The 23,857-nt window shown below is 38.0% G+C and overlaps 1 pseudogene; it reads right to left on the bottom strand.

Annotated features, from left to right (window-relative positions):
- Positions 1-680: 680 nt before the first annotated feature.
- On the bottom strand, positions 681-1,179 carry LOC102435491 (annotated as a pseudogene).
- Between the last annotated feature and the right edge of the window lie 22,678 nt (positions 1,180-23,857).

The raw sequence follows: 23,857 nt of genomic DNA on the forward strand, positions 1-23,857 counted from the left end.
AGCTTTTATAAGACCTTCTTCGCTCATTTTCATCTCTCCAGCCTTTTCACATCCAAATTACCCTACTGTTCTATCTAAATTTATTCTATAAGTAAGGCTTTATATATTTCATTTTTCTATTTTAAAAAATATCTATTGCTCCTTCTCAGCTAACTATCACATTAACTTGAAATTGCTCAACTTTACATCAAAGACTTTCATCACTTTGTTTCAAATTACCTTTCTTAGGCTTTTATTTGTCTAATCTGCTAGATTATCTACAAATTATCACTCCACAGGCATTCTGGGATGCTTACTGGCTCATGCTTTTGATTCATTCATGATTTTTTACTCCATTTTTCTGAAATGCCTTTTGTATCCACCCTGGATTCTACATTTTAAAATTCTACCATTCTATCTCACCACCTGTTTAAAGAAACCTCTTCTGATCTTTCTAATTAGATGTGATTCTTTATTCAATTGTTCCCACACCCCTGTACCTATTTTAATGCAATTGTCAAATCCTGATTTTTGTTTTAGATATTTTTCACTTATCTCCCTTTCATCTCCACCTTATAGCTCTACTCCCAACTTCATCCCAACTAATGTGTAGCAATTTAAGAGCATAGATAGTCTTTCTTATGTTTGTGTTCCCTGTAGTTATAGAACAGCCTGTGAAGCCCCCAAGGACAGCAAATGTCTTTTTTTTAGGCATATGAAAATGTATTACTACTGTGATTTCACCATCAAAACTTATGACCTTGGTCTTTCCTTCTTGCCTTTGTATAAGGCCAAAAGAGACACATTGGCTACTTTGACAACCTTACAGCTAACTCCAGGAATATCACCAACAGCATGACCTTTGCAACCAAATCCAGCAACTAGAACTTCGTCATTTTCCTCAGTAAAATTCAAATAACCATCATTGGATACAAGGGCTGTGATTTTTTTATTTTTATTTTTTTGGCCATTCTTGATCAGCTGGACCCTGACATACTTCCTGATAGCAGAATTTGACAGTTTGGCTTTAACCCCTACTTTTCCCAGCACAATTCCCTTTGAATGGGAAGCACCTCCAAAAGGGTTGGCCTTCAGGGCCCTGCCCAAATGGGCCTTCTGGTACTGTTTATCATGCCGCTTCTGATATAGCTGGTGGCTTCGGAACTTCCAGGCAGTACAAAGACCGTGATACTTGCCCATCCTGCTGGCGCCAAGGGCCTGAGCGAAAGGCTGTACAGAAAGGAGCCAGAAAATGTCTGTCTTTCCTTCACCATAGTATCAACTAAGACTGGTGGACTACTTGTTGTATATAACACCTCAGATATTTATAGAAAGAATGACCAGGAAAATAATAAAAATCGAATGAATAAAGTGAGAGAATACCATGAGGGAAGTGGCTTCCTCTGTCATACCAATTATATGTTTTTTCCTAGCTTAGTGGGAGGTTAGACTCTAGTAGGAAACTCTGAGTAAAGTGAGGGTAAGGAAAGACACCATAAGGAAATTTAAAACACAGTAATTATTAGAACTTTAAATTTACTGATATAGTTGGTAATCTGTATTCAAATAAACTCTATACCTAAATATAAAATTGTATTTAAATTTTTTATGATTGCATAAAATGTGTGTCAATTTTTTATTCTACCAAATGTAATAAAATGGGAATAGAGAACAGAACTGGTGGTATAAGGAGATTAGAAATCACCAGTCTGTACTAATATTAAACAGAGAACAGAACAAACTGAAAAATCAACAACTCTGTTTAGATTTAGAAGAGAAAGGAGGTCACAAGGCAAACCACTGTCTCCAAAATTGAACAGAAACAAAGGTAAATACTAAGAATTATAACTTAACAGAGGAGAAACACATGAGCAGAAACTCCTTGGAAAACTATGCTGGGTTAAGAAAACCTGTATTTAATTAATTGCTGGAGGCCTGGCCTTGACATGTAAGAGAGTTTCTATCTCCAGGGGAACCCAGTCACAAGGGGTATGTATCTACAATTTTGTGATATTTACCACTTAGATCTTGAACAGGCCCTGACAGTGAATGTTTGAGAAGAAACTCCTCCTTCTTCTGTCAGAACAAGGGTAAAGGTAGTTATTTTGAAGTGTCCTAGAATAATGTGTTCTTCTTAACAAGGTCTGCATTCAGAAAAATATCATTTAATAAGGGCCAAACTTACTGGAGTTTTATCAAAGTATAATTAACTTGGAGGTAGGAAAATACTCAACAAAACCTCCTCTATTTTTCAATATGGGTGAAGGAATTTATCCAATTTCAGCCCACAGTACACTCTAGTTATCCTGTTCCTCCTACAGGATGGGCTACTGATGTGATGTACTTGTGAAGTTTATAGTCCAGAGACAGATGCTCACTAAGATACTGAGACCTAATCATAGGACTATAAACTGCTTACTTTCCTCAGACACCTTACTACTACATTATTAAATACTTATTTACAACAGTTCTTTTTACCAAGTACATCATGTCTGGCTATCAACAGAAAATTACAAAGCATATTTAAAAGCAAAAAAAAAATACTGTTTAAGGAAGCAGAGAAAGCTTCAGAAACAGACTCGGTTATAATAGGGATGTTGGAATTATCAAATTAGCAATTTAAAAGAACTATGATTAATATGCTAAAGGCTTTAATGGATAGAGTAGACAGTGTTCATGTGAGAACATCCAAACCTGTAGAGAATTCTTACAACAGTTTATTTGAGCCAAACAGAAGACATGCCTAGAAGCAAAATCTCAACAAACTGAGAAAAATGCTTTCCAGAATGACAGTTTGCAGTTTGCTTTATGCATTTGAAATTATGGTTACAAGGTAAGAAAGATTATATAAATGTGGGAGGAAGCAAGCAGGGATCAGATTACAGAATAGTTAACAAAATTATGTGCCTTCTTGTGGATGGTTGCTGCTTTTCAGGGGTCTGAAAAATAGTCATTTCAAAGGCGTATTAACCTGGATACACAGAAACAATGAACAGGGCTTGCCTAGGGAAAAGATAAACTTTTACTAGTAAAGTAACAGGTCTAAGGTATGACTACTCACTATGATTAGTTACAAATTTATGATCAGATCACCCTGTGAAGTTACTTTTGGTTAGATTTACTACAGCTCCATTTTTATCCACAACAGTATGCAAGAAACAATGATCAATATAAGCTGAGATACAGAAATTCGAAGAAAAAATAAAAAATAAATGCTAATGCTAAAAACATCATAACAGACATTAAAAATGCCTCTGAGTGGTTTATTAGTAAAATGAACATAGCTGAGGAAAGTATCTCAATCTGTGAATGTCTCAATAGAAACTTCTAAAACTGAAAAGCAAAGAAGAAGAGGGAGAAGGAGAAGAAGAAGAGGACTAAACAAACAAACAAACAAACAAAACAGAACAGGATATTCAAGCAACGTGAAACAACTACAAAAGGTGTAACAAACATGTTATGATAATACCAAAGGAAAGAGAGGAATGGAAAAAATATCTGACGCAATAATGATTGAAAATTTCTCCAACTTAATGTCATTCACCTAATCACAGATTCAGAAATACCATGGAACAGCAAAAAGAATAAATGTTAAAAAAAAAAAAGAATCCGCACAGAGGCATATCATATTTAAATTACAGAAAATAAAAAATAAAGACCAATTTCAGAAAAAAATACAGTCTCTATAGAGATTCAAAGATAAGGATTATGTCAGAAATTATACAAGCCAAAATATTTCATAGAATGAAATATTTAAAATATTTAGAGAAAAAGCAACAGCACGCAACAACCAAGAATTCTGTGCTCTGCAAAATTTACTCTTAAAAAGTTAAGAAGAATATTTTCTCAGACAAAGAAACATTGAGAAAATTTGTTGCCAGTAGACTTGACTTGCAAGAAATGTTTAAAGTTCTTTACAGAGAAGGAAAATGATACTGGTTAGAAACTTAGATAGATATAAAAAAGAAAAAAGAAAAGAAAGAAAACATTGGAGAAGGGATAATTAAAAGTGAAATAAAAATGGTTTTCTTATTTGTAATTGATAAAACATATAAATACTAGAGGCCCGGTGCACAAAATTCATGCACTGCATGGGGGGTGTCCCTCAGCCCAGCCTGCACCCTCTTCAATCTGTGACCCCTCAGGGGATGTCTGACTGTGGGATTGGGCCTAAACCAGCAGTCGGACATCACTCTCACAATCAGGACTGCTGGCTCCCAACTTCTCGCCTGCCTGCCTGCCTGATTGCCCCTAACTGCTTCTGCCTGCCAGCCTGATCACCCCCTAACCACTCCCCTGCCAACCTGATTGATGCCTAAGTGATCCCTTGTTGGCCTGTTCCCCCCCAACTGCCCTCCCTCCCCTGCTGGCCTGATCACCCACAACTGCCCACCCCTGCCAGCCATCTTGTGGTGGCCATCTTTGACCACATGGGGGGCATCTTGTGTGAGAGTGTGATAGTCAATTTGCACATTACCTCTTTATTATATAGGACTAGTGGTCTGGTTCATGGATTCATGCACATTGAAAGGAAATCAATTAGAAGGTGGCTGGCGGGGCAGGACTGGGCAAGATGGCAGGACACGCCCTGGAGCCAACCTCCCGCAGTCCCTCCCCAGCTGGCTGCACCTGGGGTGGTGCCACAGCTCAAATGGCGTCTATGGTCACCACAGCTAGGCAATAAACCAGATTTGGTGCCAACAGTGCCCCAGCAACATACCTCACAGCCAAAGTTGGCATTGTGTGGCCCCGCGAGGAATCGGGCTCCCTCCTCTCTAGTTCCAGGGTGCGTCGCCCAAGAAACGCAGCTGCCAAGTCACTGCAGCTTGGCAGCTCCTGTGTTGAGCGTTTGCCCTCTGGTGCTCAGTGCACGTCATACCTCCCAGCTGGTCAGCCAGTTGCTTAGCCTTTTATATATATATATATAGAGAGAGAGAGAGAGATTAATGAGGACTCCACCCACATGACCTCATCTAATTCTAATTACCTCACAAAGGGTTCATTTCCTCACACTGTTACATTGGGGTTAAGGTTTCACAATATGAATTTGGGTGAGACATAAGCATTCAGTCTATGACACCAACTACATATTTTCTATAAGAAACCCACTTTAAATATAAAGACATATAATTTAAAGTAAATTAATTGAGAAAAGTAGGCCATGCTAAAACAAATCAAAATGAAGCAGAAATAGCTATATTATTTTAACATTTGAAAATAAATTAATGTAATCCATTACATTATAGGCTAAAGAAAAAAATCAAATGATTATATCAATATATGTAGAAAATAGATTTGGCTCAATCTAACACCTTTTAATGATAAAAACTCAACTCACTATGATTCCTCAACTTGATATGGGACTTCTACAAAAACCCACAGCTAACATCATATTTAATGGTAAGAAACTGGGTATCTACATGCTAAGAATAGAAACAAATTAAGGATGTCCCCTTTCACACTGTTTTTCAATATTATACTGGAAGTCCCAGCTAATGTAATAATCTAAGACAAGGGCATTTGAGGACTGGGTGAAAGAGATGAAGGGACTAAGATGTACAAATTGGTAGTTATAAAATAGTTATGGGTATGCAAAGTACAACATAGGGAATATAGTCAATAATATTGCAATAACTATGTATGGTACCAGCTGGGAACTAGAAATATCAGGGATAACACTTTGTAAAGTATATGATTGTCTAACCACTATGCTGTATACCTGAAATTAATACAAAATAATATTGAACATTAACTGTAACTGAATTTAAAGTTCTTTTAAAAATCACAAAAATGAAAGGAAATAAAAGACATACTGACAAGAAACTAAAAAATAAAATTGTATTTATTCACAAATGACACAATTGTCTATGTAGAAAATCCAAAAGAATACACAAAACAACTTCTAGAACTGAGTAATTATAGCAAAGTTTCAAGATATAGCGTTAATATGCAAAATATTATTGTTTTCCTATATATCAGCAATGAATAAGTGGAATTTAAAATTAAAAACACATTATAATTTACATTAGCATCCAAAAAGAGAAATATTTAGTGTTATGAACTAAATTTATATTTCCCCAAAATTTATTTATTGAAGTCCTCACCCTCAATGATTGTATCAGGAGCCGGTTAGAATTAGATTAAGTAATGAGATTAGGGTCCTCATGATAGGATTACTCCTCTTAATAACAGACCAGAGAACCCTTCTCCTTCTCCTTCTCCTTCTCCTTCTCCTTCTCCTTCTCCTTCTCCTTCTCCTTCTCCTTCTCCTTCTCCTTCTCCTTCTCCTTCTCCTTCTCCTTCTCCTTCTCCTTCTCCTTCTCCTTCTCCTTCTCCTTCTCCTTCTCCTCCTCCTCCTCCTCCTCCTCCTCCTCCTCATGGCTATCTGCAAGACAGGAAGAAGATCCTGACCAGGTATGAAACCTGTCAGGAGTGATATAACTGTGTTTGTGTTCTTATGTTTTATTGAATGTATAAATTGTGAATGATTAAAATTGCATATTTAGCTGATGATATATGTTGGATGGGTTAATCCTCACTGGAGGATGTTTTTTCTATTGATTTTTATAGAGTGGAGAGAGGGAGAGAGAGGAAGGGGGAGAGAAAGAAACATTGATGTGAGGGAGACACCTCACCAGCATGCATCCAGATCAGGCATTGGACCTGTAACCCAGGTAAGCGCCCTTGACTGGGAATCAAATCTGAGACCTCGCTAACCTCTGAGAAACATTGGCCAGTGCAAAGCCGATGATATTTTTAAGCAGTATGTTGAAAAAGTAGCTTGTTTCCTCCTAATTGCTAATAGTAAACTGTGTGAGAGAAAATAATTGTCTAGCACAGCAGTTCTCAACCTGTGGGTCGCGACCCCTTTGGCGGTTGAACGACCCTTTCACAAGGGTCGCCTAAGACCATCCTGCATATCAGATATTTACATTATGTTTCATAACAGTAGCAACATTACAGTTATGAAGTAGCAACAAAATAATTTTATGGTTGGGTCACAACATGAGGAACTGTATTTAAAGGGCCAGAAGGTTGAGAACCACTGGTCTAGCAAAAAGAAACTGAATTAAAGATCTAGAAAATCCTCAGCCTGTCCATATTACAAAAATGAGTCAAAGACCCAAACTATCCAACACAATATTGAAGAAGAGTTAAGTTGTACTTGCACTACTCAACTCTGTGACTTATTATAAAGCTACAGGGTGATATTGGCTTAGGAATACAAAAATATATCCATGGAATAGAATGGAGAGCCCAAAATTGCACCCACATACTAGTAAATATAGTCAATTGATCTTTGACAAAGGTACAAAAGGAATACAATGTATAAAAGTTAGTGTTTTCAACAAATGGTGCTGGAATGATTGGACATTCACATGAAAAAGTTATCTAGAGATGGAATTTATAATTTTTTTTATTAACTAAAGATGGTTCACAGATCTAGAGTTAAAATGCAAAACTATAAAATTGCTAGGAAATAGCATAAGAGATCACTAAATTAGATGACCTTTAGTGATATTTATTGATGACTATTTATTTATTTATCTATTTTTAATTAAATTTATTGGGGTGATATTGTTAATAAGATCATCTAGGTTTTAAGTGTACATTTTTATGGCATATATTCTTTATATTGCATTGTGTATCCACCACCCAGAGTCAAACCATCTTCTGTCACCATATATTTGACCCCCTTTACCTTTTACTGCCACCCAACCCCTTCCCTCTGTTAACCACCATGCTGTTGTCTGTCTATGAATTTCAATTTTATGTACCACATATGAGTGAAGTCAAATGGTTCTTAGCTTTTTCTGATTAACCTATTTCACTTAGCATAATATTCTCAAGGTCCATTCATGTTGTAAGTGGTAGTATTCATTGTATGTAAGTACCACATCTTCTTTATCCAATCCTCCAAGGACACTGGTTGTCTCTATCTCTTGGCCATCATGAATAATGCTGCAATGAGCATAGGGATACATATATCTTAGTAAAAATTGTTTTTGAAGTTTTTAGGTAGACACCCAGAAGAGGGATTGGTAGGTCATATGGTAACTCTATTCTTAATTTTTTGAGGAACCACCTTACTATTTTTCATATTGGCTCTATCAGTTTACATTCCCACCAGCAATGAATGAGGGTTCCTTTCTCTCTACAACCTTTCCAACACTTTTTGTACATGCCTCGTGGATAACAACCATGCTATCAAGTGTGAAGTGATATCTCATTTTGATTTGCATTCTTCTGATAGCTAGTAAAGTTAAACATCTTTTCATATATCTGTTGGTCATTTATATGTTTTCTTGGGAGAGGTGTCCGTTCAGGTGCTCTGCCCATTTTTTAATGGATTGTTTGTTTATTTGGTGTTGAGTTGTATGAGTTCTTTATATATTTTGGATATTAACCCTTTGTTGGAACTGTTGTTTGCAAATATCGCCTCTGATTCAGTTGGTTGCCTTTATGCTATGTTGGCGATATCCTTTCCGATGCAATAAGCTTCACTTTATCGTTATGCATTATTTTTTAATGTATTGTTGTATTCAATATGCTAGCATTTTCTTTGGGATTTTTGCATCTGTATTCATTAGAGATATTGGTCTGTAGTTTTGTGTGTGTGTGTGTGTGTGTGTGTTTGTGTGTGTTTGTGTTATCCTGGTCAGGTTTTGGTAGCAGAGTTATGTTGGACTCATATAATGTATTAGGAAGATTGCCTCTTCAATTTTTTGGAAGAGTTTGAAAAAGATAGGTATCAAAATTTCTTTGAAGTTTGGTAGAATTCACTAGTGATGCCATTTGGTCCTCGACTTTTATTTTTTTGTATGGTCGTTTCAATTTCCTCACTGTTGATCTGTCTATTTAGATTTTACAGTTCTTCATGATTCAGTCTAGAAAGGTTGTATATTTCTACAAACTTATCCATTCCTTCTAGGTTATAGAATTTGATGGCATATAGTTTTTTATAGTATTCTAGTATTATCCTTTGTATATCTGTGATGTCTGTGGTAGCACCTTTTTACTTCTGATTTTGTTTATATGAGTATTTTCTATTTTTTCCTTAGTGAGTCTAGCCAAGGGTTTGCCAATTTTATTAATCTTTTCAAAGATTAATTTTGCTGTATTAATATGTTGTATAGTCTTTTTTGTTCTCTATTTCATTCAATTTTGCTCTAATTTTTATTATTTCCTTTCTTCTGCTGACTTTGGGTTGCTTTTGGTCTTCTTTTTCTAGTTCTTTAAGATGTAATATTAAGATGTTTACTTGGGATTGCTTTTGTTTTTGGATATAGGCCTGCTAGGATACAGACTTTCTTATTACTGCTTTTGCTGCATCTCATCCCAAAAGTTTTGATATGTCTTATTGTCATTGTCATTTGTCTTCATATATCTTTTTATCTCACCTTTTAATCTTCTTTGACCAAGTCATATTTTTAGTAGTATGTTGTTTAATCTCCACATGATTGTGGTTTTCTTTACATCCTTTTTGCAGTTGATTTCTAATTTCAGAGCGTTGTCATCAGAGAATATGCTTAGCATGATTTAAAACTTTTTGAATTAGTTGAGGCTAGTTTTGTAACTTAGCATACAGTCTATCCTTGAGAATGTTCCTTGTGCACTGGAGAAGAATGTACAACCTAATGTTCTAGGGTGAAAAGTACTGTAAATGTCAATTTGGTCTAATGTGTCATTTAGGGACGATACTTATTTATTTGTTTTCTGTTTGAATGATCTATCCAGCCGTGGGCAAACTACGGCCCGCGGGCCGGATCCGGCCCGTTTGAAATGAATAAAACAACAAAAACAAAGACTGTACCCTTTTATGTAATGATGTTTACTTTGAATTTATATTAGTTCACACAAACACTCCATCCATGCTTTTGTTCCGGCCCTCCGGTCCAGTTTAAGAACCCATTGTGGCCCTCGAGTCAAAAAGTTTGCCCACCCCTGACTAGACTGTCAGTGGAGCATTACATTCCCTAAATATGATTTTTTTTTTATCTGTTGCTACTTTTGGTTCTTTTAGTAGATGCTTTATATATTTTGGTGCGCCCTGATAGGGCACGTATATATTAAGACATGTTATGTCATCTTAATGTAGTGTCCCCTTTATCATTATAAAATGTTCATCTTTGTCTTTTGTTACATTTCTTTATCCGAGTTCTATATTGTAAGTTTTATAAGTATGGCTACACCTACATTTCTGTGGATGTTATTTGCTTGGAGAATCATTTTCCACTCTTTCACTTTGAGTGTAACTTTGTCTTTGCAGCTTAGATGTGTCTTTTGATGGCATCATAAGATTGCTTTTATATACATACTAGTAGCCAGGTGCACAAAATTCGTGCACATTAAAAGGGAATTAATTGCCCTAACCGGTTTGGCTCAGTGGATAGAGCATCGGCCTGCGAATTCAAGGGTCCCAAGTTTGATTCTGGTCAAGGGCATGTACCTTGGTTGTGGGCACATCCCCAGTGGGGCGTGTGCAGGAGGCAGCTGATCGATGTTTCTCTCTCATCAATGTTTCTAACTCTCTATCCCTCTCCCTTCCTCTCTGTAAAAAATCAATAAAATATATGTATTTTTTTAAAAAAGGGAATTAATTAGCGGAGATATTTTAATATTGCTATTTGCCCTTTCTCTATAATAGAAGTGTGAGAGATGAAAGGAAATTAGTAAAATGTATATGAAAATGATATGTAAATTTATTAATAAATAAACAGTAACAAAAGGATATAACAACAGAGGCATGATATAAAAATGACAAAAACATGATATGAAAACAACAGAAACATGATATAAAAACAACAGTGATGCAAACAATGACTGATAAAGTGATTCAACTTATTCTAATATCTCCCTGTACACCACATTAAGAGTGAAAACACTTTCAGAGTGCTTGACTAATTTCCCTTGTGATGAAGTATTTAGAACTTTAACTGTAACATCACATGCTCTTCAAACTCGAGAGAAAGCAACATATATATGACCATGTGCGAAAAACGGGTTCAGGTAGAAATATCCCTACTTTGTTTAGAGTTTGTCCTTGTGATTTATTAATAGTCATCACAAATGCTGGCATCACGGGAAACCGTCATCAAATCAATTTAAATGGGAGGCCAGTTTCAGATGGGGACAAATTAATTCTTGGAATCAGAACAACCTCTCCCTCTGAAGATCCTGTTAATACTTCAGCATCGATAATGTTAGGTAGTAATCTTTTGATAATAAATCTGGTACCATTATAAAGACCCCATTTACTATTGAGATTTCTCAATAGCATGATGATTGCACCCACTTTCAATTTTAATTTATGACACAGCATTCTTGAAGGAGTAATACTATTAAGAAATTCGATGGGAAAATTTTCCTTTTCAGCATCATCTGTGGAATCAATGGAATCATCACTCAAATATGTGTGAAAATCTCCATGGAGTATATCCAAATTTTCTTCATTTAATTTTTGAACATGCTCATTTTTTGGACAAAGAATTGCACATTTAGATATACTTTGAATATTTTCTATAGCAGTGGTTCTCAACCTTGGCTGCACATTAGAATCACCTGGGAATCTTTTTAAAACCCTGATTCCTGGGCCTCATCCTCCAGAAATTGTTTCTTTGTTATGGGGTGGGGCCACAACATTAGTAACAAAGAAACAGAATTTCCAGAGGATGAGGCCCAGAAATCAGGATTTAAAAAGATTCCCAAGTGACTCTAATGTGCAGCCAAGGTTGAGAACCACTGATCTATAGATATAGTATTTCCAAAGGTAGCTTCAATAATAGATCCATTACAAATCATTTCACTTCCAAGCTCCACTCGGAGGGCAGGTTCCTGCCTGAAAACTCACCCTGAGGGCTGGTTCCTGCCTAAAACTTCACCCTCCAGGAAACAGCTGGGGGAGGGCGCAGCCATTTCCAAGACGACCCCTGCAGGACTGACTTCCTTCCAATTGGTTGCAGTTCTGGCCATGATGTTACACCCAGGGTTTTTATATAAGTAGATATATATGTATATGTGTATATATATATATATATATACAATCTGCTACTCCATGCCTATTTATTGGTGAATTATTTTCATTTATATTTACGTTAATTATTTATGTATGAGAATTTCATATGTCCATTTTATCCATTTTTGGGGGCAGGGTAGCTCTGTGCTTCATTGGTTCTTTTCTTTGTGTTTCTGTCTTTTGCTTTTGTTTAGTGATATTCCATACTTCTTTCCCCTATTTCCCCTTTTTTAAAGGTATGTATCTCAGTTTTGGGTTTTTGTGTGAGGTTACCATTAGATTTATGAAAAATAAAGTTTTATATATTCAGTAGGTTTTTTTCTTTTGCATGCCTTTGATCACCATCTTCCTCTGCAAATTTATACCTTCACCCTATCAATTTTGTTGTCACAAGTTATCCTTACTTATGCTGTAAGTGTATTGCTGATCTTGTTTGTAGTTTTGTGACCTTTTGTTCTTTGTTTCTAGTAGCATAATCCCCTTGAGTATTTCCTGCAATAGAGGTCTTCTGGTGATAAATTCCCTCAGCTTATGTATGTATGGACAATTTTTATTTAATCTTCACATCTGAAAGATAACTTTGTTGGGTATATTATTATTGGCTGGTAATTTATCTCTTTAAGTAGTTTGAATATTTGGTTCCATTCTCTTTTAGCTTGTAGAGCTTCTGCTGAAAAGTGTCATGATAACCCAGTGGACTCTTCTTTACAGGTTACTTTCTTCTTTTTCCAGATTACCTTGAAAATTCTTTCTTTGTCATTAATTTTTGACAGTTTTAATACAATGTGCTTTGGAGAAGGCCTTTTTGTATTGAGGTAATTAGGTGTTCTGTTTGCTTCTTGGAATTGAGGATGTAGTCCTTTCCATAGGTTTGAGAAGTTCCCATCAACCATTTGATTGAATAGACTTTCTGTTACTTTTGCCCTCTCTTCTTCTTCTGGTATACCTATTATTCTTATATTTCTCTTTGTGATGAAGCCAGATACTCTGTAGAGTTCTTTTATTTGTTTATTTTTTTATGCTCAAGTATCCCATGTCTTCCCTCTGCATCATTCCTAGATTTCTATCTTTTTTTTATTGCTTAAAGTATTACAAAGAGTATTACATATGTCTCCTTTTTTTTTCCCCGCCCTTGACAATCCCCAGGCCTCCCGTACACCCCAGTGTCTTATGTCCATTGGTTATGCTTATATGCATGCATACAAGTTCTTCGGTTGATCTCTTAGCCCCCCCTCCTGCCCCCCAACCCTCCCCGGCCTTCCCGCTGTAGTTCGACAGTCTGTTCCAGACAGCTCTGCCTCTGTATCTATTTTTGTTCAAAAGTTTATTATGGTCTTTATTATCCATAAATTGGTGAGATCATGTGGTATTTTTCCTTCATTGACTGGCTTATTTCACTTAGCATAATGTTCTCCAGTTCCATCCATGCTGTTGCAAATGGTAAGAGTTCCTTCTTTTTTACAGCAGCATAGTATTCCATTGTGTAGATGTACCACAGTTTTCTAATCCATTCATCTACTGATGGGCACTTAGGCTGTTTCCAGATCTTAGCTATAATAAATTGCGCTACTATGAATATAGGGATGCATATATTCTTTCTGATGGGTGTTTGGGAATTCTTAGGATATATTCCCAGAAGTGGAATTTCAGTTCAAAATGCATTTCTATTTTTAAGTTTTTGAGGAAACTCCATATTGTTTATCATACTAGCTGCACCAGTCTGCATTCCCACCAGCAGTGAACTAGTGTTATCTTTTCTCAACATCCTCACCAGCACTTGTTGTTTGTTGACTGTTTTATGATAGCCATTCTGACATGTGTGAGATGGTACCTCATTGTTGTTTTGATTTGCATCTCTCGGATGATTAGTGACTTTGAGCATGATTTCATAGGTCTCTTGGCTTTCTGAATGTCCACTTTTGAAAGGTGTCTATTTAGGTCCTATGCCCATTTTTTGATTGGATTGTTTATCTTTCTTTTGTTGAGTTGTATGAGTTCCCTAAAAATGTTGAAATTAACCCTTTATCAGATGTATCATTGGCAAATATGTTCTCCCATACACTGGGTTCCTCTTTCATTGTGTTGATGGTTTCTTTTGCTGTGCAGAAGCTTTTTATTTTGATGTAGTCCCATTTGTTTATTTTCTCTTTAGTTTCCAATGCCCTAGGATCTGTATTGGAGAAGAAGTTGCTTCGGCATATGTCTGAGATTTTGTTGCCTTTGGATTCTTCTAGTATTTTTATTGTTTCCCGTCTTATATTTAAGTCCTTTACCCATTTTGAGTTTATTTTTGTGTATGGTGTAAGTTGGTGGTCTAGTTTCATTTTCTTGCATGTATCTGTCCAATTTTCTCAACACCATTTATTGAAGAGACTATCTTGACTCCAATGTATGTTCTTGCCTCCTTTGTCAAATATTAATTGAGCATATTGGTTCGGGCCGATTTCTGGGCTCTCTATTCTATTCCATTGATCTATATGTCTGTTCTTGTGCCAGTTCCAGGCAGTTTTGAGAACAGTGGCTTTGTAATACAGCTTGATATCTAGTATTGAGATCCCACCTACTTTGTTCTTTCTCAGGATCGCTGCAACTATTCGGGGTCTTTTTTTATTCCAGATGAATTTTTGGAGAGTTCATTCTAGGTCTGTGAAATATGCTGTTGGTATTTTAATGGGAAGTGCGTTGAATTTATAGATTGCTTTGGGTAGTATGGACATTTTAATGATGTTGATTCTACCAATCCAAGAACATGGTATGTTCTTCCATCTCTTTATGTCTTCCTCTATCTCTTTTTTCAACGTCCTGTAGTTTTCTGAGTAGAGGTCTTTTACCTCTTTAGTTAAGTTTATTCCTAGGTAGCTTAATTTTTTTGGTGCAATGGTAAATGGGATTGTTTCTTTAGTCTCTCTTTCTGCAAGTTCACTATTGGTATATAGAAATGCCATAGATTTCTTGGCGTTAATTTTGTATCCTGCTACATTGCCGAATTCTTTTATTAAGTCTAATAGTTTTTTGATGGAGTCTTTAGGGTTTTTTATGTATAATATCATGTCATCTGCAAATAAGGACAGTTTTACTTCTTCTTTTCCAATTTGGATGCCTTTTATTTCTTCTTCTTGTCTAATTGCAATGGCTAATACTTCCAGTACTATGTTGAACAGGAGTGGTGAGAGTGGGCATCCCTGTCTTGTTCCTGTTCTTAGGGGAAATGGTGTTAGTTTTTGTCCATTGAGTATGATGTTGGCTGTGGGTTTGTCATATATGGCTTTTATTATGTTGAGGTATGATCCTTCTATTCCCACCTTTCTGAGAGTTTTTATCAAAAATGGGTGTTGGATTTTGTCAAACGCTTTTTCTGCATCAATTGATATGACTATGTGGTTTTTTTCCTTCAATTTGTTTATGTAATATATCACGTTTATTGATTTGCGGATATTGTACCATCCTTGCATCCCTGGGATAAATCCTACTTGGTCATGGTGTATGATCTTTCTGATGTACTGCTGGTTCTGATTTGCTAAGATTTTGTTGAGGATTTTGGCATCTATGTTCATGAGGGATACTGGCCTGTAATTCTCTTTCATTGTGTTGTCTTTACCTGGTTTTGGTATTAGGGTGATGCTGGCTTCATAGAATGAGGTTGGAAGTGTTCCTTCCTCTTGAATTTTTTGTAGTAGTCTGAGGAGGATAGGTTCCTTAAATGTTTGGTAAAACTCCCCTGTGAAGCCGTCTGGTCCTGGGCTTTTGTTTGCTGGAAGCTTTTTGATGACTGCTTCAATTTCTTCCATAGTTATTGGCCTATTGAGATTTTTAGATTCTTCCTGATTGAGTTTTGGAATGTTGTATTTTTCTAGGAATTTGTCCATTTCCTCCAGGTTGTCTAGTTTGTTGGAGTAGAGCTGTCCATAGTATTTTTTAACAATCATTTGTATTTCTGTGGGGTCTGTTGTTATTTCGCCTCTATCGTTTGTGATTTGGTTTATTTGGGTCCTCTCTCTTTGCTTCTTGGTGAGCCGGGCTAGAGGTTCATCAATCTTGTTTATCCTTTCAAAGAACCAGCTCTTGGTTTCATTGATTTTCTGTATTGTTTTTTTTATCTCTATGTCATTTATTTCTGCTCTAATCTTTATTATCTCCTTCCTTGTGCTCACTCTGGGCTTTTCTTGTTGCAATCTTTCTAATTCTTTGAGCTGTAGATTTAGATGATTTACTACCATTTTTTCTTATTTGTTGAGGTAGGCCTGTAGAGCTATAAACTTCCCTCTCAGGACTGCTTTCATTGTGTCCCATAGGTTTTGGATTGTTGTGTTTTCATTGTCATTAGTTTCCAGGATGTTTTTAATTTCTTCTTTGATCTCATTGGTAACCCAATCAATATTTAATAACATGCTATTCAGCTTCCAAGTGTTTGAGTATTTTGGGTTGTTTTTATTGTAGTTTATTTCTAATATTATGCCATCGTGGTCTGAGAAGATGCTTGGTATGATTTCAATCTTCTTGAATTTGGGGAGACTTTGTTTGTGACCCAATATGTGGTCTATTTTTTAATCTGTCCCATGAGCACTTGAGTGGAATGTATATTCCGTGGCTTTGGGGTGAAGTGTTCTGAAGATGTCAATTAAGTCCATCTGATCTAGTGAGTCATTTAGGATTGTTATTTCTTTGCTGATTGTTTGTCTAGAGGATTTATCCTGTGATGTCAGTGGTGTATTAAAGTCCCCTACTATGATTGTATTGTTGTCGATCTCTCCTTTGATATCTTCCAGGAGTTTTTTTTTATGTATTTGGGTGCTCCTGCATTGGGTGCATATATGTTTACCAGGGTTAAATCTTCTTGTTGTATTGATCCCTTTAGTATTATGAAGTGGCCTTCCTTATCTCTTGTTATGGCCTTCACTTTGAGGTCTATTTTGTCTGATATAAGTATTGCTACCCCAGCTTTCTTTTCCTTTCCATTTGCCTGAAAGATATTTTTCCATCCCTTCACTTTCAGTCTGTGTGAGTCCCTTCTAATGAGGTGGGTCTCTTAGAGACAGCAGATGTATGGGTCATGGTTTTTAATCCATTCAGCCACTCGATGTCTTTTGGTTGGAGCATTTAGTCTGTTTACATTTAAAGTTATTATTGAAAGGTATTTTTTTGTAGCCATTTCTTTTTTTATGTGGCTGTTTTCTTTCTGAGCTTTTTATTTCTTCTTTTTACACCAGTCCCTTTAGCATTTCTTGCATTGCTGCCTTGGTGGTGATAAACTCCCTTAGCCTTTTTTTGTCTGTGAAGCTTCTTATTACCCCTTCAATTTTGAATGATAGCCTTGCTGGATAGAGTATTCTTGGAATCAGTCCTTTGCTTTGCATCACTTTGTAAATTTCTATCCATTCTTTTCTGGCCTGATGTGTTTCTGTTGAGAAATCATTTGATAACCTGATGGGGGACCCTTTGTAGGATCTGTTTCTCTCTTGCAGCCTTTAAGATTCTCTCTTTGTCTTGTACATTTGCCATCGTTATTATGACGTGTCTTGTTGTGGGTCTTTTGGGGTTCATCTTGCTTGGGACTCTCTGTACTTGTGTAACTTTTTTCTTCCCCATATCTGGGAAGTTTTCTGTCATTATTTCTTCAAATAGATTTTCTAATCCTTGCTGCTCTTCTTGTCCTTCTTGCCGCCCTATTATGCGTATGTTACTTCGTTTCATGTTGTCCCAAAGCTCCCTTAGGCTCTCCTCCTGCTTTTTAATTTTTTTCTCCAGTTGCTGTTCAGATTGAGCTTGTTTCTCTGCCTTATCTTCTAACTTACTAATTCGGTCCTCTGCTTCTTTTAGCCTGCTGTCGAAACTTTCCATGGTGTTTTTGATTGTAGCTATATCACTTTTCATTTCTTCCTGACTCTTGCATAGATTGTTGATTTTCTCATCCATCCGGTGAATGAATTGTATAACCATTATTCTGAATTCTTTTTCTGTCATGTTGCATGCTTCAACTTCATTAATTTTCTTTCTTGGCAACTCCTCATTGTCTTTCCTCTGGGTGTTGTGTTGTCTCTTCATTCTGATTATCTCTCGATGATTCAAACGTCAAGTTGCGTGGACCTGGGCCGTGTGCAGTGGGAGCCTCCCACCACCCTAGTGTCACTGAAGAGCTCTGACACTAAGATGTGTGGTTGTTGTGCGTTGGTTTGAACCAGGCTCCCTCAGAGTCAGTGTTGCCAGCGCTCAATGTGGCCTCGTGCGCGCCCTTAGAATCAGGGACCCTGCCTGCACCGTGCTGAAAGAGACCCCCCTGGAGCGTGTTGAAAATCAGCTCCCCCTAGCATGCGCCAGGAGTCAGAGTTCCCCAGGAATCCAGTATCAGAGTCTCTGTTGCTTTGCGCGACCTCCCCTTGAGAATCAGGGTCTCTGTGTGCCTTTGCACCAGGAATTGGAGTCACTGGCTCTTAGTATGAATGCACAGGATCTCAGGCGCAGGTGATAAGAAACACAGTCAAGTCACTGGTGCTTGGTGCTGCCTCCTGCCCAGAGAATCGGGGTCCCTGGGCCTGTGCTCTGTGGGAAAAATTCCCCGGTCTTCGCACAGTTGCTCCCAGCCCAGGGCTCCTGGAGTAGGCAGTGCGTGTAGGATCAGTTCCCAGTGTTCGCGCGTGTGTTTGCTCCCAGCCCAGGACTCCTGAACCCAGCCCTAAGCGGGATCAGTTCCAAGGTGCTCGAGCACTTCCAGGTTAAAGTTCCTGTGGCAGTGCTGAGGCCCAGGCAAGGGGTGGGTCTATCAGTTACTATGGCGCTGCTCACGAGCCTGCGAGAAGGGGGGATGGGCTCTGTTACTCATGGATCTGCCGCGGGGATTTCTGAACTTTTGGTGTCTGCAGGTCTGAAGTTGTGGTCTCAGGTCTCTGTCCCCAGTGGCTGCAGGGTCCTGGTATGCGTCTGAGTTCAGACTGGGTGGTGCTGAGGCCAGGATCCTAGTCTCAAGCAGCTCTGTTTCCCAAGATGGCGTGGTCACTGTGCCGGTGCCGGCTGCCCAGGAGTGTCCGCTCAGGGAGTGGGGCTCCACCGTCTAAGACTGCCTGGTTTAGCAGCCCCTTAGAAGACCTGCAGAATCTAACTGTCCCTAGCTCATACACACACACCACACAAGTCCACACACTCCTCTATCACTTCCTTGAGCTCTCACACTCTCTCCCTCCCTACCTTCCTGCTGGTCGCCATTTTCTCAGGATCCCCCCTAGATTTCTATCTTTAATATCACAATTTTTTTCATCCATCTGGCCGGCTTAATTTTCTATGCTCACTAGTTTATTATTTTTAAGGTATATTTTTATTGATTTCAGAGAATAAAGGAAATAGATAGATAGATAGAAACATCAATGATGAGAGAAAAGAATTGATCAACTGCCTCCTGCATGCCACCACTGGGGATTGAGTCCACAGCCCGGCATGTGCCTGACTGAGAATCAAACCATGACATCTTGGTTCATAGTATAAAGAGGTCTTTCTATTCTTTTCCAGTAGTTGGTGCTTAATCACAAGTTTTTAGCTCTCTTGCACTTATCTGGCTTTTCAGATATCCAAGGAATGATGTTCCCTGGGTTGTGCTCTGGTCACCATGATCCCAGGGACCAACCCTCTAGTGTAATGTGTTGGGCAATGGGGCTTCAAATCCGTGAAATCCTAGTGCTGTTTTCTGCAGCCAGATGCTGCCGTCAGTGTAGCGATAATGCATGAGAGTAGAGTGGGCTGGTCAGCTTCCTTGTTTTTTTTTTTTTGTTTATTTGTTTGTTTTTCTCTCTTGGTAATTGTGACCTCAGTCAGATCTTTGCAAGGTCCCCCCTATGTCCTGACCCCAGGACCAGTCACAGAGCACACCCTTTTCTCAGAAAAAAAAAGTGATTCTGTAGTATAAGTTCTCAGGTTTGCACATAACCTGTTACCAAGGGTGAAGGAAGGTGACCTCTGGGAAGTTAGGATCTGGTCAGGCTCTGTGGCTTTGTTTCTCTGTCTGGAACGCAGACCACTTGGCAACCGCAGTCACAACTGCTGTGTCCTTGACCAGGTTTCTGGGCTCAGCCATTGCTCATACTGCCCACTCATGCAGGAATCCCCACTAAATTTCTTTGATCCTCCCAGCTGAAGAGAGTGCCAGCCATTAGCTGACTTCCTCCGGTATCTGGGCTGAGTCCGCCTTGAGATCCCAACTGCATGGCTGCATCTCTCATTTCTCAGTTTTTCTCCCTTCTTGCCTGCCAAGTTCATTTCAACTTGCCCACCTTTAGATGTTTCAATGTGTGGACCTCTCAAGTGTGTCTGTGCATTAAGCAGGGAATCTTGTTGAATTATAGCTGTTTAAATTGTTGAGACATCAATAAGAGAGACCAAGGGGATCTCTCATGCTGCCATTCCTATGTCATCACTCCTATTGATGACTTCTTAGATGCAACATCAAAAGCACTAGTTGTGAAAAAAAGCAATGATAAGCTAAACTTTATTTTTTTAAAGTTTATTTCTGCAAGAACTGTCAAGAAAATGAAAATACAAGCCACATAAGAGGATAAAACATTTGCTAAAGATATATAAAATAAAATTTTGTTATCTAAACTATTAAAATCACTGTTAAAACAATAATAATATGAACAACTTGATTATCAAATGACTAAGAACCTTAACAGACACCTCACCAAAGAAGGTATACAGATTCCAAGTAAGCATATGAAAAGGTATTCCATATCATATGTTGTCCGAGAAATAAATATTAAAACAATAATAAGATACTACTACATACCCATTAATAAAGACAAAATCTGTAACACTGACAAATCCAAATGATGTAGAAGTTGGGGAGTAACATGTAGTCTTGTTCATTGCTGCTGGAAATGAAAATAGTGTAGCCCTTTTGGAAAACAGTTTGACTGTTTCTTACAAAACTAAATGTACTCTTACCATATGATTCAGTGATCGTGCACCTTGATATTTTACCAAATTATTTGAAATGTATTTCTACAGAAAAACTTGCACACAGATGTTTATAGCAGCTGTATTCATGACTGCCAAAATTTAAAAGCAACCAAGATATCCTTTAGTAGGTGAATGGATAAATAAAACAGTTTTTTAATAAATATCTAGACAAATATTATTCAGCTCTAAAAACAAATGAATTATCTGCTCAAAAAGCCATGGAGGAAACCTAAAAGAATACTGCCAAGTGAAACAGGCCATTCCTGAAAAGCTACATATTGTATGATTCCAATTATATGACATTCTGGCAATAACAAAACCGTGGAGATAGTTCAAAGATCAGTAGCTGCCAGGAGTTAAGAGGGAAGGAGGGATAAAGAGGCAGAGCAGGAGTATTTTTTGAGCAATGAAGCTATCGTGTATGATCCTATAATGGTGGGCACATGGCCTTATACATTCATCCAAACACATGAAAAGTGCACCAAGTGTGGACCCTAATGTAAACCATGGACTTTTTGGTAATGATGTGTCCATGTAAGTTTATCAATTGTAATAAATGTACCACTTCAAAGAGGGTGTTGATAGTGGGAAAGGGTAGATTTGTGTGCATGCAGGGTGTATAGTGGGGATTTCAGTACCTTCTTCTCAATTTTGTTGTAAAGTTAAAACTTTTATTAAAAAATGTTTATTTTTAAAAATTGAGGGATATTTTTTGCCACACAAAATCAGTAGAACTTAATAATCTAGAGACAAAACAGGAACTGTGCCTTAGACATTTATTGTTTTCAGTGTTTTTTAAATCTTAGCCTTTCCAACTGCATTGAGTAATGCTGTATTTTTAATATATTTGGCACCTCTAAAATTTTCTTTTCAAATACTGCAAATATATAAACAAATCAAATGTTTTTCTTCTACAAATACATAAAAACTCTGTATCTGAGTTTAAACATGACAAAACCAGAAAGTTTACTTTTTTTCAATAATATTTCTATTTAGGCAGATTTTTCTTTCAGGCAAAAATGAGTAAGAAAATATATGTAATACTTTTCATTCAGGGTTGCAAATTATAATTTTGATTTATGTTAAATTACTCAAGAGGCAATTTGTATGCAAAGTTAAAATGATGAATCAGAAGATTTTCTTCCTGGGACTTTCTGTGATTTATCAAATATTGTATCTCAATGTTCTCCAGATAAATGAAAGAAATATAGAACAGCAGATTAAAAAAAATACTTTGGAGGGAGGAGAAAGAATGGCTTGAGTCTAAGGAAGTTCCCACTGCTTGCTCCTAACACTGGACCGTACTTGTGATTAATTTGCAGAACACTAGACTTGAAAAGCTACCTGAAAAAAAGAAAGCTGATAGGAAATACTGTAAGTGTGGAGCCTGGAGCGATTCAGGAAAAGACATAGAGTGGGTGAGCCAGCGCCGGCACAGCCAAAAAATTCAGCTGGGAAGCCTGAGGGAAGGTGCAGCAGTGTAGCTCCTGCCTCCTGGGAGCGTAGGGTCTCAGCCACACGCAGGATTCCCAAAACAAATCCACAGAGAAGAGAAGGGGAGCCCATGTAACACTGAGCAATGGGAATAAGTGGGAATTTGTTCCAACGGAGGAACTCAGACCGTCTTATTCCAGGCAAAAAGTGAGTGCTGTGTTACAATACCAGCTGGGAAACTTCTGAACCAATATCTGTGGGAGAAGGCACTCAGAAGAACTCTGGACCAGGACAGAAGTCTGAGCAGATGACCCAGCACAGAATCTGAGGGGTCGATTATTCTCTGAAAAAACTTTGGGCAGAGAGCAGGATGGGGGCCAATCTGAGTGTACTGGGAAAGAGGCTCAGAGGCTCAGTTATCTGAACCTCAAGTGAAGAGGAATTGCCCCTCCCCCCACCTGTGGAAAGGATCTGCTCTGGAAATCTGCACCCCAGCGGCTGGGCCTGGCAGCTCAAGGACTGGGACATCTGGCTGGGTGGGATCCTGAGCAGAAGCCCCACCCTGTGAGAGCAGACCATGCTGAAAGATTAGAGAGTCAAGGGGACATTTTCGTGTTTTGGGGTTTTGTGGGGGGTTTTTTGGCAGTTGTTTCTGTTTTGTGTGTGTGTGTGTTTGTTTAAATCCCCAACTGCTAGAGGTAGCTATGAGGGGAAGCTAGTGACCCAGGCAGGACAAAGGTATTGGAAGGAGAAGGAGCTTCAGCTGCCCCTCCTACAAGCTACCGGCACCACCCCAAACACAAATCTGCTGTAATCATCCTGATTCTGATGAAATTCCCCAAAAAGCCCAGTTCCATGAGGGAAAGGAAAGAAGCCCAGAACAAATACATTCAAGGGGCAAGCCTGAAGCAAATCCAGCTTCTGGGCTAAGGAGGATCCTCCCACTGGAATACTTGGGAACCCATCATACAGGGCTTCAGACAGGTTGCCCAGAGCCAGGCAGAGACAGCTATTCACAATGGCTTGCAGCTGAGAACTGCCAGGGAGGCCAGGAACCCACACACCAAGGGGTCAGAAACAACAACATCAAAGCAAAATCCAGCAAGCTCCCAAAGGTTTCTTGATTTTTAAAATTTATTTTCTTTTTTTGGTTTTTGGTTGGATTGTTTTTGTTTCCATTGGATTTTCTTTCTCTTCTCTTCTTTTTCTCATATTCTCTAATTACTATATTTTATTTTTGTTTATCTTTTTCTTTCTTACTTACTCTCTTTACCTGTATAATTCATATTATAAAATATTTTTTTCCTTTTTTCATCTTTTCTTCTCTCTTTTTCCATTTTTCTTTTCTTATTCTATATTTTATTTTATTTAGTACTAGAGGCCCGGTGCATGAAATTGTGCACAGGTGGGGTCCCTCAGCCTGGCTGGTGATCGGACCAATCGGGGCTGTGAGAGGTTGGTCGGCGAGGGGGAGGGACCGCAAGAGAT

This window comes from Myotis lucifugus, unplaced genomic scaffold (genome assembly GCF_000147115.1).
Source record: "Myotis lucifugus unplaced genomic scaffold, Myoluc2.0 scaffold_13, whole genome shotgun sequence".
Lineage (NCBI taxonomy): Eukaryota > Metazoa > Chordata > Mammalia > Chiroptera > Vespertilionidae > Myotis > Myotis lucifugus.